This window comes from Bubalus kerabau, chromosome 1 (assembly GCF_029407905.1).
Source record: "Bubalus kerabau isolate K-KA32 ecotype Philippines breed swamp buffalo chromosome 1, PCC_UOA_SB_1v2, whole genome shotgun sequence".
Lineage (NCBI taxonomy): Eukaryota > Metazoa > Chordata > Mammalia > Artiodactyla > Bovidae > Bubalus > Bubalus kerabau.
The window spans coordinates 79,417,913-79,428,089 of NC_073624.1; positions in this window are offsets into that span (position 1 = coordinate 79,417,913).

Sequence of the window (10,177 nt, forward strand, 5' to 3'; positions counted from 1 at the left end):
CTTGATGAAAGTGAAAGAGGAGAATGAAAAAGTTGGCTTAAAACTCAACATTCAGAAAACTAAGATCATGGCATCTGGTCCCATCACTTCATGGCAAATAGATGGGAAAGCAATGGAAATAGTAACAGACTTTATTTTGGGGGGCTCCAAAAGTATTGCAGATGGTGACTGCAGCCATGAAATTAAAAGATGCTTGCTCCTTGAAAGAAAATTTATGACCAACCTAGACAGCATATTGAAAAGCAGAGACATTACTTTGCCAACAAAGGTCCATGTAGTCAAAGCTCTGGTTTTTCCAGTAGCCACGTATGGATGTGAGAGTTGGACTATAAGGAAAGCTATTGGAGAAGGAAATGGCAACCCACTCCAGTGTTCTTGCCTGGAGAATCCCAGGGACGGGGGAGCCTGGTGGGCTGCTGTCTGTGGGGTTGCACAGAGTCGGACACGACTGAAGTTACTTAGCAGACCTATCAGAAGCACCGAAGAATTGATGCTTTTGAACTGTGGTGTTGGAGTAGACTCTTGAGAGTCCCTTGGACTCTCCAGCCAATCCATCATAAAGGAAATCATTCCTGAATATTCACTGGAAGGACTGATGCAAGAGCTGAAATTCCAATCCTTTGGCCACTTGATGTGAAGAACTGACTCATTTGAAAAGACCCTGATGCTGGGAAAAATTGAAGGTGGGGGAAGGGGACGACAGAGGATGAGATGGTTGGATGGCTTCACTGATTCAATGAACATGAGTTTGAGTAAGCTCTGAGAATTGGTGATGGACAGGTAGGCCTGGCCTGCTGCAGTCCATGGGGTCATAAATAGTCAGACATGACTGAGCGATTGAATTGAACTGCACTGAACTGAACTGTGGAAATAAAAGGTGGTATATAAAGGAGGATACTCAAGGAGGTTTCTATACTGTCCCAAACATCACAGACCAAGAAACACCAACAACACTGTAGAATTCTCCTTAGTTCCTATAATTCTCCTTTCTGAGATAGCATACCTTAAATGCTAACTCCATGTTATAAAATCCAAAGTTACTCTGAAATTTAAAGAGGAAACAGATGATGTATAAATGTGTGAATAAACCTTCCAAGCCAAAAAAAAAATGTTTAAAGAAAAAAATCCTAGAGAAGTTTACTTTGCCCTTTATAATTATTGGATGAAATGATGTAGCTGATGTCTTCATGTCTTCACGAGGTGAGCGGGTTGCAATGTTTTGTGTGGTGCAGGGTGGAAAGACGTGCTGATGGGAAGTGATGTGCTGGTGAATGTTTGACACCCAGCCAGAGGTGAGATAGATGCCCTCATTCACAGGATTTACTGACATCTATGGAATAAATACACCCACCATGGCTGATTGTAAAGCCATCAATGTGACATTGCTGAACTCAGAATTTGAGAGAGCTATTCAGTGGCACACTGTTATAGTTTTCCAATCATATAGATCTAGCAGCAGAAATAACCTGAAGAGAAGGGATAATAGTAAAAGGTGGTAAAATAATGAGGAAGCAATGAGCTTTGAGTGTTTCTTGCCTTTGCTTTTAATATGATTTATAAAGTTGCAAACTTATATAATTTTTAATAATGGCTGTGTTTAACAGCTGGTTCAGAAGTTTACATTTGGCTCCCATGGACTCAAGCTAAGCACCTCTATGGGAGATGAGTGTGTCCCTTTATCTATGCTTCCCCAGCGTAACGTATTTGCAGTTCTTATTGGCCCTGTTGGTTATTTCAGAGCTGAGGGCTCAATCTTCCTCCCACCTTTTCTTATAGGGTGGGTCTTACAGAGACAGGACAGACTTTGTCTCTAATACAAACATGCGGTACTATTGAATCTCAGTTGCAGGCAAAACTTAATGTCTCCAAGTGAGGCAAAGGTGGCAAGGTGGACTCTCAAATGCACTCTTCTAAAAAGGTGTTATTACCTCCAGCATCTGAGATTTCAGGTGGGAGGGCAAGAAGGAAGCCTGAACTATTCCTACTATAGTCAGGTGCTGGGACCATTATGGGATGATCTGTGTAGGGACAGAGCAATGGCATTTTCTCAGAGTGATGTGGACCCAGCTGCTCAAATAAATTAATGTTCCAATTCAAATGACTCATTTTTTAGGAACATTAAATTCACAGCCAATTTGTCAATAAAAGAAAACTACCACCTCATTTTTCTAACTCAAAGAGTAATGCTTAAATTTTATGAGTTATAAATGCCACTTTTCAAAGGGCGAATGGAAACATACAAAGGTGGAGCTGCAGCCTCGCCGGCACCCTGTTCAGCTTGGCCGCCATATTTTCCAGGAGGGTCAGGGTACTTCCAACTGTCATCTGAGGCTTACAGAAACTTTTGGTTTTCCTAGGGAAGACTAAGGGAAGACATGGTGTCTACTTCCAAATATTTGAAAAGCTATCATGTAAAAGAAGAGATTAGAATTTGTTTTACAAATTATCATAGTAGTAGAAATAAGGGCTCTGAATATAGAGGTTTGAGCTTCAGTTTTAGTTTCTTCATTTACTGGTTGTATGACTTTGGACAAATTTTATAAACTCTCTGAATCTCAGATCCATTATCTGTAATATAGAGAACATTAGTTTCCCATCACTACTGTAACCAATTTTCATGAATTCCGTGGCTTTGTTGTTGTTGTTCAGTCACTGTGCTGCTGCTGCTGCTAAGTCGCTTCAGTCGTGTCTGACTCTGTGAGACCCCATGGACAGCAGCCCACCAGGCTCCCCTGTCTCTGGGATTCTCCAGGCAAGAACACTGGAGTGGGTTGCCATTTCCTTCTCCAATGCATGAAAGTGAAAGGTGAAAGTGAAGTCACTCAGCTGTGTCCAACTCTTAGCGACCCCATGGACTGCAGCCTACCAGGCTCCTCTGCCCATGGGATTTTCCAGGCAACAGTACTGAAGTGGGGTGCCATTGCCTTCTCTCTCTCTGTTGCTCAGTCATGTCCAACTCTTTGCAACCCCATGGATGGCAGCATGCTAGGCTTCCCTGTCCTTCACTCTCTCCCAGAATTTGCTCAAACTCATGCCCATTGAGTTGGTGATGCCAACCAACCATTTTATCCTCTATTGCTCCATTCTCCTGCTCTCAATTTTTCCCAGCATTGGGGTCTTTTCCAATGAGTTAGCTCTTTGCATCAGGTGGCCAAAGTACTGGAGCTTCAAATTCAGCATCAATGCTTCCAATGAATATTTAGGGTTGATTTCCTTTAGGATTGACAGGTTTGATCTCCTTGCAGTCCAAGGGACTCTCAAGAGTCCCCTCCAACACCACAGTTTGAAAACATCAATTCTTTGGCACTCAGCCTTCATGGTCTATCTTTCACATCCATACATGACTACTGGCAAACTGACTTAAAACAACCTAAATTTATTGTCTTACAGTTCTTGAGGTCAGACTCCACAGAATGGGCTTCATTGTGCTAAAATCAAAATGTCAGCATGGTTGCATTCCTTCTGGAAGCTCTAGGAAATAATCCATTTCTTTTCTCAGCTTCTGGAGCTCACCTGCATTCCTTGGCTCATGGCCCTTTTCTTTCATTTTCAAAATCAGAAATATTAGGCCAACTTCTCACACTGCTGTCTCTGGTTCTCTTTCTCTTGCCTCCGTCTTCAATTTATAAGAACTCTTGTAGTTGGGCCAACCCAAAGAATCCAAGACAGTCTCTCCATCTCAAGGTTAGCTGATTAACAGCTTAATTCCATTGGCAACTTTGATTCCCCTTTGCCATGAAAATTAAATTGAGATAATGTGTTCAGTCACATCTGACTCTTTGCAGCCTCAAGGGTGGTAGCCCACCAGGCTCCTCTGTCCATGGAATTTTCCAGGCAAGAATACTGGAATGCATTGCCATTTCTTCCTCCCTGGATCTTCCCAACCCAGGGATTGAACTCCCGTCTCTTGCATCTCCTGCACTGGCAGGCGGGTTCTTTACCACTAGTGCCACCTGGGAAGCCCCGCCTTTGCCATGTAACCTAACATACTCGTATTCACAGGTTTCAGGAATTAGAAAGTGGATATTTCAGTATCCATTATTCTTTCTACTAAATGAGGATAAAAATATCATGAGTGTGGATCTAAGATTGCATGCAGGTGAGAAATCATACACATTTTGAAGCAAATCCAGACTGGAATCAAGTTCAAAACAAATCCAGACTTAGGTGAGGAGGCACTCTATTTGAAAAAAAAAAATATTGCCAATGGTGAGTGGGGTTGGGGAGAGATGGTTATAATGGGAGAAGTGGACCTTTGCAAGAGGAGTTCCATCCATCAGATTTGCAAGCATCATAAATGCCAGGCAGAAAAGGACTTTTCTTTTTACAGAGGAATAAACCTGGCTAGAAAGAACTGGGTGTGGGGAAGTGGGCTGAGCTGGTGATGGTGTGACTAGACAGTTGATCGGAGAATGTTCTGTCCTGAGCTCAGCCTGTTCTCAGGGCAGCCATTCTGGAGGGGTTGTTTGCTGGCTCAGCAACTTGAGTCAGTTATTTATTTCTCTAAACTCATTTCCTCATTGTGAAGTTGTGCAAATGCAGAGCTTGTCAGTAGGTGTTCTTGAACCCAATTGGTCTCAAAGTTCTGTGCTCTTCCAGAGAAAAGACCAATGACTACAAATGAAAACTCAATCTTTGCAAAGTCCTCTTTAAAGTTGAATTCTGTTAAAAAGCTACAAACTTATTTCTGAAATATCATTATCTACTTAATGAGATGAAAGTACCCTCAGAGAATTATATGAAATAGCTTTCAAATTTTTGCTTCACTATTTTTCATAACACCAGAGCATAGTATGAATGCATTGATTTAGAAGCTCTGTTAATAGGGCCCAGTTAAACTGTGCTTTATTAATATTTCTCCAGGTGATTCTGGTGGTGGTTTAGTTGCTAAGTCATCTCCGATTCTTTTGCGACCCCATGAACTGTATCTCATCAGGTTCCAAGGTCCATGGGATTTCCCATGCAAGAATACTGGAGTAGGTTGCCATTTCCTTCTCCAGGGGATCTTCCCAACCCAGGGATCATACCCATGTCTCTTACTTGACAGGTGGATTCTTTACCACTGAGCCACCACTCCAAAGTTTGAGAACTGCCGGTAGAGTGGTTGACACTAGCTTTGAAGCTGGATTGTCAGGGTTTGAATCCTGGTTCTGCTGTTAATTGGCTGTATTATTAAGGTTTGATTTCTCATCTCACAGGGTTTTGGGGGAGGACTGATTCAATTAAAATGTGTGAGAAAGCAATGAATGATGCCCAGCACTTTGTTGAAATGCGTCTCTTTCTATTATATAATTATTCCATGCTCATGCTCAGTCATGTTCAACTATTTGTGACACCAGGGACTGTAGCCTGCCAGACTTTTCTGTCCATGGGATTTTCCAGGCAAGAATACTGGAGTGGGCTGCCATTTCCTCTTCAAGGGACCTTCCTGACCCAGGGAATGAAGTTGCATCTCCTGCATTGTAGGTAGATTCTTTACCTGTTGAGCCATATTGCATTATTATTATTACTATTATAATAACATCTGAAGTCAAACTCATATTCATTCACTTGGTGCCTCGGAGAACCTGTTCTGGAAACCATTAAGTCTCAGAGGGAAGACATAACAAATTATTTTGACATAATATGCCACTGTGCATGAAAAATGGAAAATGTTTCTGTGGGTACAGAAGTAACCCTGAGTTGGAGCTGAGTTTCAGGAGACAAGTTTGGGAACTGGTCAACAGCCATTTCTGGGTCAAGAGAAGGTCACTGCCAGTTTTTGAGACTTCTGGTATAACAAAAAAAAAATTTTAAGTTTTAAAAAAATGTCTAAAGAGAGTTATAGAAATTGTTTAAATCACAAAATAATGAAAGGATTTCTTTAAAAATATTTCTTTATAAAACACTCCAGGCAGATTGATCTAATAACAGGCCTGAGTTGAAAGTTATCTGAAGCCTGTCTTCATCTCTCATTCCTGTCTGCATGTCTGTGACTACATGTAACTTTATGTGTAGACAAGTCAGACTTCCCCAGTGGCTCAGAGGTAAAGAATCCACCTGCAGCACAGGAGACATAAGAGATGCAAGTTTGATCCCTGGGTTAGGAAGATTCCGTGCAGGAGGTCATGGCAACTCACTCTAGATTCCTGGAGAATCCCATAGACAGAGGAGTTTGGTGAGCTATAGTCCATAGGGTAGCAAAGAGTCAGATATGATTGAAGCAACTTACACACACACATACACACACACAAACACAGGCACATAGACAAATCAAAGGGCTGTGTTTGCTACCCTTTGTGAGGGTGAAGCCTGAGCTAATGACCTTCTTGCCCCCTATGCTGGGTCCTGGGTTTCAGAGAAGACATAAGAACTATTTCAGGGAGGAGAAAAAGGAATACATCAGAGCAAAAATGTATAGAACAGCAGCATGCACCCTAGAAACCACAAGGGTTTGAATGGATGAAATGTAAATTGTAGGGAGAAGAGGGGCTACAGCTGCAGCTGGGGAAGAAGACATGTGCCAAGTCATCAAAGACTTTCTATGGCCACCAAGAGCCTGGACTGCATCTTGCGGATAATTGAGAGTCACTGGTCAATTTCAGGAGGACCATGGTCAGTTTGGGGCTTCCCTGGTGGCTCAGCTGGTAAAGAATCTGCCTGCAGTATGGGATACCTGGGTTCGATACCTGGGTTCGATCCCTGGGTTGGGAAGATCCCCTGGAGAAGGGAACGGCTACCCACTCCAGTATTCTGGCCTGGTGAATTCCATGAACTAGACCATGGGGTCACAAAGAGTCGGACATGACTAAGTGACTTTCACATCACATCACATGGTCACTTTCATATTTTAGATCAGTCGCTTAGATGGCAGTGTAAAGGGGGACTGGCGTGCCAGACAGAGGCACAGGAACAACACAGAGGCCTTCTGCATTTGCTGGGGTGATGAGATATGAAGCCAGACAGACAGTGATCAAGAAAAGGGCTAGCTAGCTATCTTCTATTTAGAAGGTTAATAGAAACAGTAACACACAGAGAAACTGCTGATGACTTCCTGTTCTGGAGGTGTGGATGGAGAAGACAAATGGTCCTTGAAGCTTAATAAAGTCACACAGCTTTTAAGTGGGTCTCAGTGTACTGCTCTACCCCCAAACCCTTGGCATGTTGTCCCACCAAGTGTGTGCACGGCCTTGAGTGCTGAGGCCCTGGGAAATTCCAGTGGAGCCAGGAACACTGTCCGATTCTTAGGCATCGGTTCCTTTGTTGAGCTCTGCTCATACCCTTTTGAGTATGCCTTCCATTTCCTGCCAGACCTCTGTCTGTTGGACTGATGCTATCTTTACCCAAGTGAAGGTGATGAGTGAGCATTCAGTCCCACCTTCCTTGCTCATGGCTAGGGCTTGGGGGACAGAGTAGAAGTGGCATCTTTGAGGTCTTCACTTCCCTGTCTTTCATTCCTTCTCACTCTTCACATGTTTGCTTTTTCAGTCTTGCTTATTCTAAATAGTATCATAGGTGGTTCAGTGGTTAAGAATCTGCCTTCTAATGCAGGGGATGTGGGTTCAATCCTGAATTGGGGAACTAAGATCCTACATGCCGTGGGGGAACTAAGCCTCCATGAAGCAACTAGAGAAGCCCAGCACAGACAAAAACTAAATAAATAATAAAATAAATAAATAAACAGTGTCATAGAGTCCTGTTCCTGTTCTGCTTTCTCCGCTGGTTCGGCAGTCATCTAGGGCTGAACTTTGTAGCCTCTGGTTGTTAGAATTTTTGAGAGTTTGCAGCTGCCTTTTAAGGCATCTTCCCATTTCTCCCACCTTATTTGGGGATTCCTCCCTGTGGTGACTTCCTGTTCTTGGTGTCTCCTATTCTGTGTTGACCTGCCATTTCTACATGGGACAGCCAGTATCTCTTTGCCCTAAGAATTTACTGCCACCCTGAGAATTGTTTACTAGCTTTTCCTGGGCCCCGGAGGGAACAGATAGGGTGGCATTTAGAGTCCATGATGGTGTTATCACATTCAGTCTACAAAGCTGGGAAGGGCATAAACGTCAAGGCTAATGGACTCATGGTCCTTCAAGCAAGAGTCAGCAGGGTCAGGCTAGAGGAAAGTGACGTGCAGCACATAAATGAGTCTTTGAAGCTGAAGTGAGAGCTGGAGGCTCAACATTGAATTTGAGCTATGGAGCTTAATCAGCCTTTTCTCCAACCTTGGTGTAGGAGGAAGTGGTTATGAACACAGGCTTCAGAATTACTCTGTCCCTGCTCAGTGTGAGGCTCTGACATTTGCCAGCTCTGTGACCTAAGTCCAGATATTTACTCTGAGTCTCTCAGTCTCTGTGTGCCTCAGTTTCTATATCTGTAGAATGGGAATAATTGTAGTCCCTGCCTTATCTACTTTTTCAAGAATTAAATGAGATACCACAGGTAAGGCTGTACAGAGTGCTACCTGGGACACAATAGTTGCTAACATTTATTAAGTGCTTTTTATGTGCTAGGGGTAAAAAACATTACACATTATTCTTTGTCACACAGGGTTTGACAAAATTTCTTCTTAGAATTAGATTTGACTAATAAGAAGCTGCAAAGCAAAGAGGCTCCACACAGAACAGCACGTGTCCAATCACCTGGGGGGCTTTTTATACACACATTGCTGGGCTTCACCCCCAAAGTTTCAGATTCAATAGTATTACAGGGGCATGAGTCTGAGAATTTGCATTTGTAACCAGCTGATATCAGTGCTGCTGGTCTGGGAACCAAACTTTGGAATACTCTGGTAGAGAGGTTTGTTGTTTAGTCACCAAGTCATGTCCTACTCTTTTGACCCCATGGACTGTAGCCACCAGGCTCCTCTGTCCATGGGATTTCCCAGGCAAGAATATAGGAGTGGGCTGCTGTTTCCTTCTTCAGGGGGTATTCCTGACCCAGGTATTGAACCCCAGTCTCCTGCTTGGCAGACAGAATTTTTACCACTGACCCATCAGGGCACAGAGATTAAGTGACCACATTTTGAAGTCAGAAAGATTCAGATTGTAAACTAAGTAGCTGGTAGTGTGGGGCCTTTGGAAAATTACTTCAGTTTTTAAATTTAAACTTCAGTTTCCTTATCTCCAATGTAAGTCTGATAAATAGGCTGTGTGAAGAGTTAAATTAGATGATACTATAGTTAGTGCATCATATGCATTAGTTATTGTTCCTATTCTGCTAAATTTTGGGCAATATCTTGGTCTTCTCTGTGGCTTTCTAATCTATAAAGCAGAAACAATCATTGACTGATAGTATCTGATGGGTGAAGGCACTCACTAAGATAATAGCCTGGAGTCAAACTTTAAGTAATAACCTAAAGATTAAACATGCGGTCCCTGGGACTTCCCTGATGGTCCAGTGATTAAGAATTCACCTTCTAACTCAGGGAATGTGGGTTCCATCCCTGGTCCGACTCATTGGAAAAGACTCTGATGCTGGAAAAGACTGAAGGCAGGAGGAGAAGGGGACGACAGAGGATGAGATGGTTGGATGGCATCACCGACTCAATGGACATGAGTTTGAGCAAACTCTGGGAGATGGTGAAGGATAGGGAAACCTGGGGTGCTGCAGTCAATGGGACTGCAAGGAATCAGACACAACTGAGCCACTGAACAACAACAGGGAACTAAGATCCCCCATGCCCTGGAGCAACTAAGCCCAGCACACCACAACAAAGACCTAGCACAGCAAAGAAAAGAACAAAAACAAAAGCGAAAAAAATGAAGTCCCCGTCTATAGCACTTTAAACAGAACTTAGAATGTCTTCCTTTTAAATGAGAAAAATCCTCTGTTACTGCAAGGGGTCTAAGACTCCCAATGGCACCTTCATAGCTCTCACCTTTCACTTTACTTTTGCCTTCTTCCTCCCAGTTTTCCACCAGCGTGGGCTCATTCATGTTACTTCTCTTCTATCCTGGTTCATCTTTGTTTATTGCTGATGTAGTATTCTTCGCAGGTAGACATTTGTTGACCCCTCCCTTCTGCCCCCCCACCCCCACCCCTCCCACTCCCTGACCTGATCTGTCATGAATGGGGAAGGAGTACCTACTTGGGTGAAGACTGGATCAGGGGTCATTGGAAAGTTCTTTAGGTATGAAATATGGCTTGAATCTTTAATTTCTGACTCCTACAAGTGGTATTTTCTGATGGAGGTTAGATTTAGGAATAT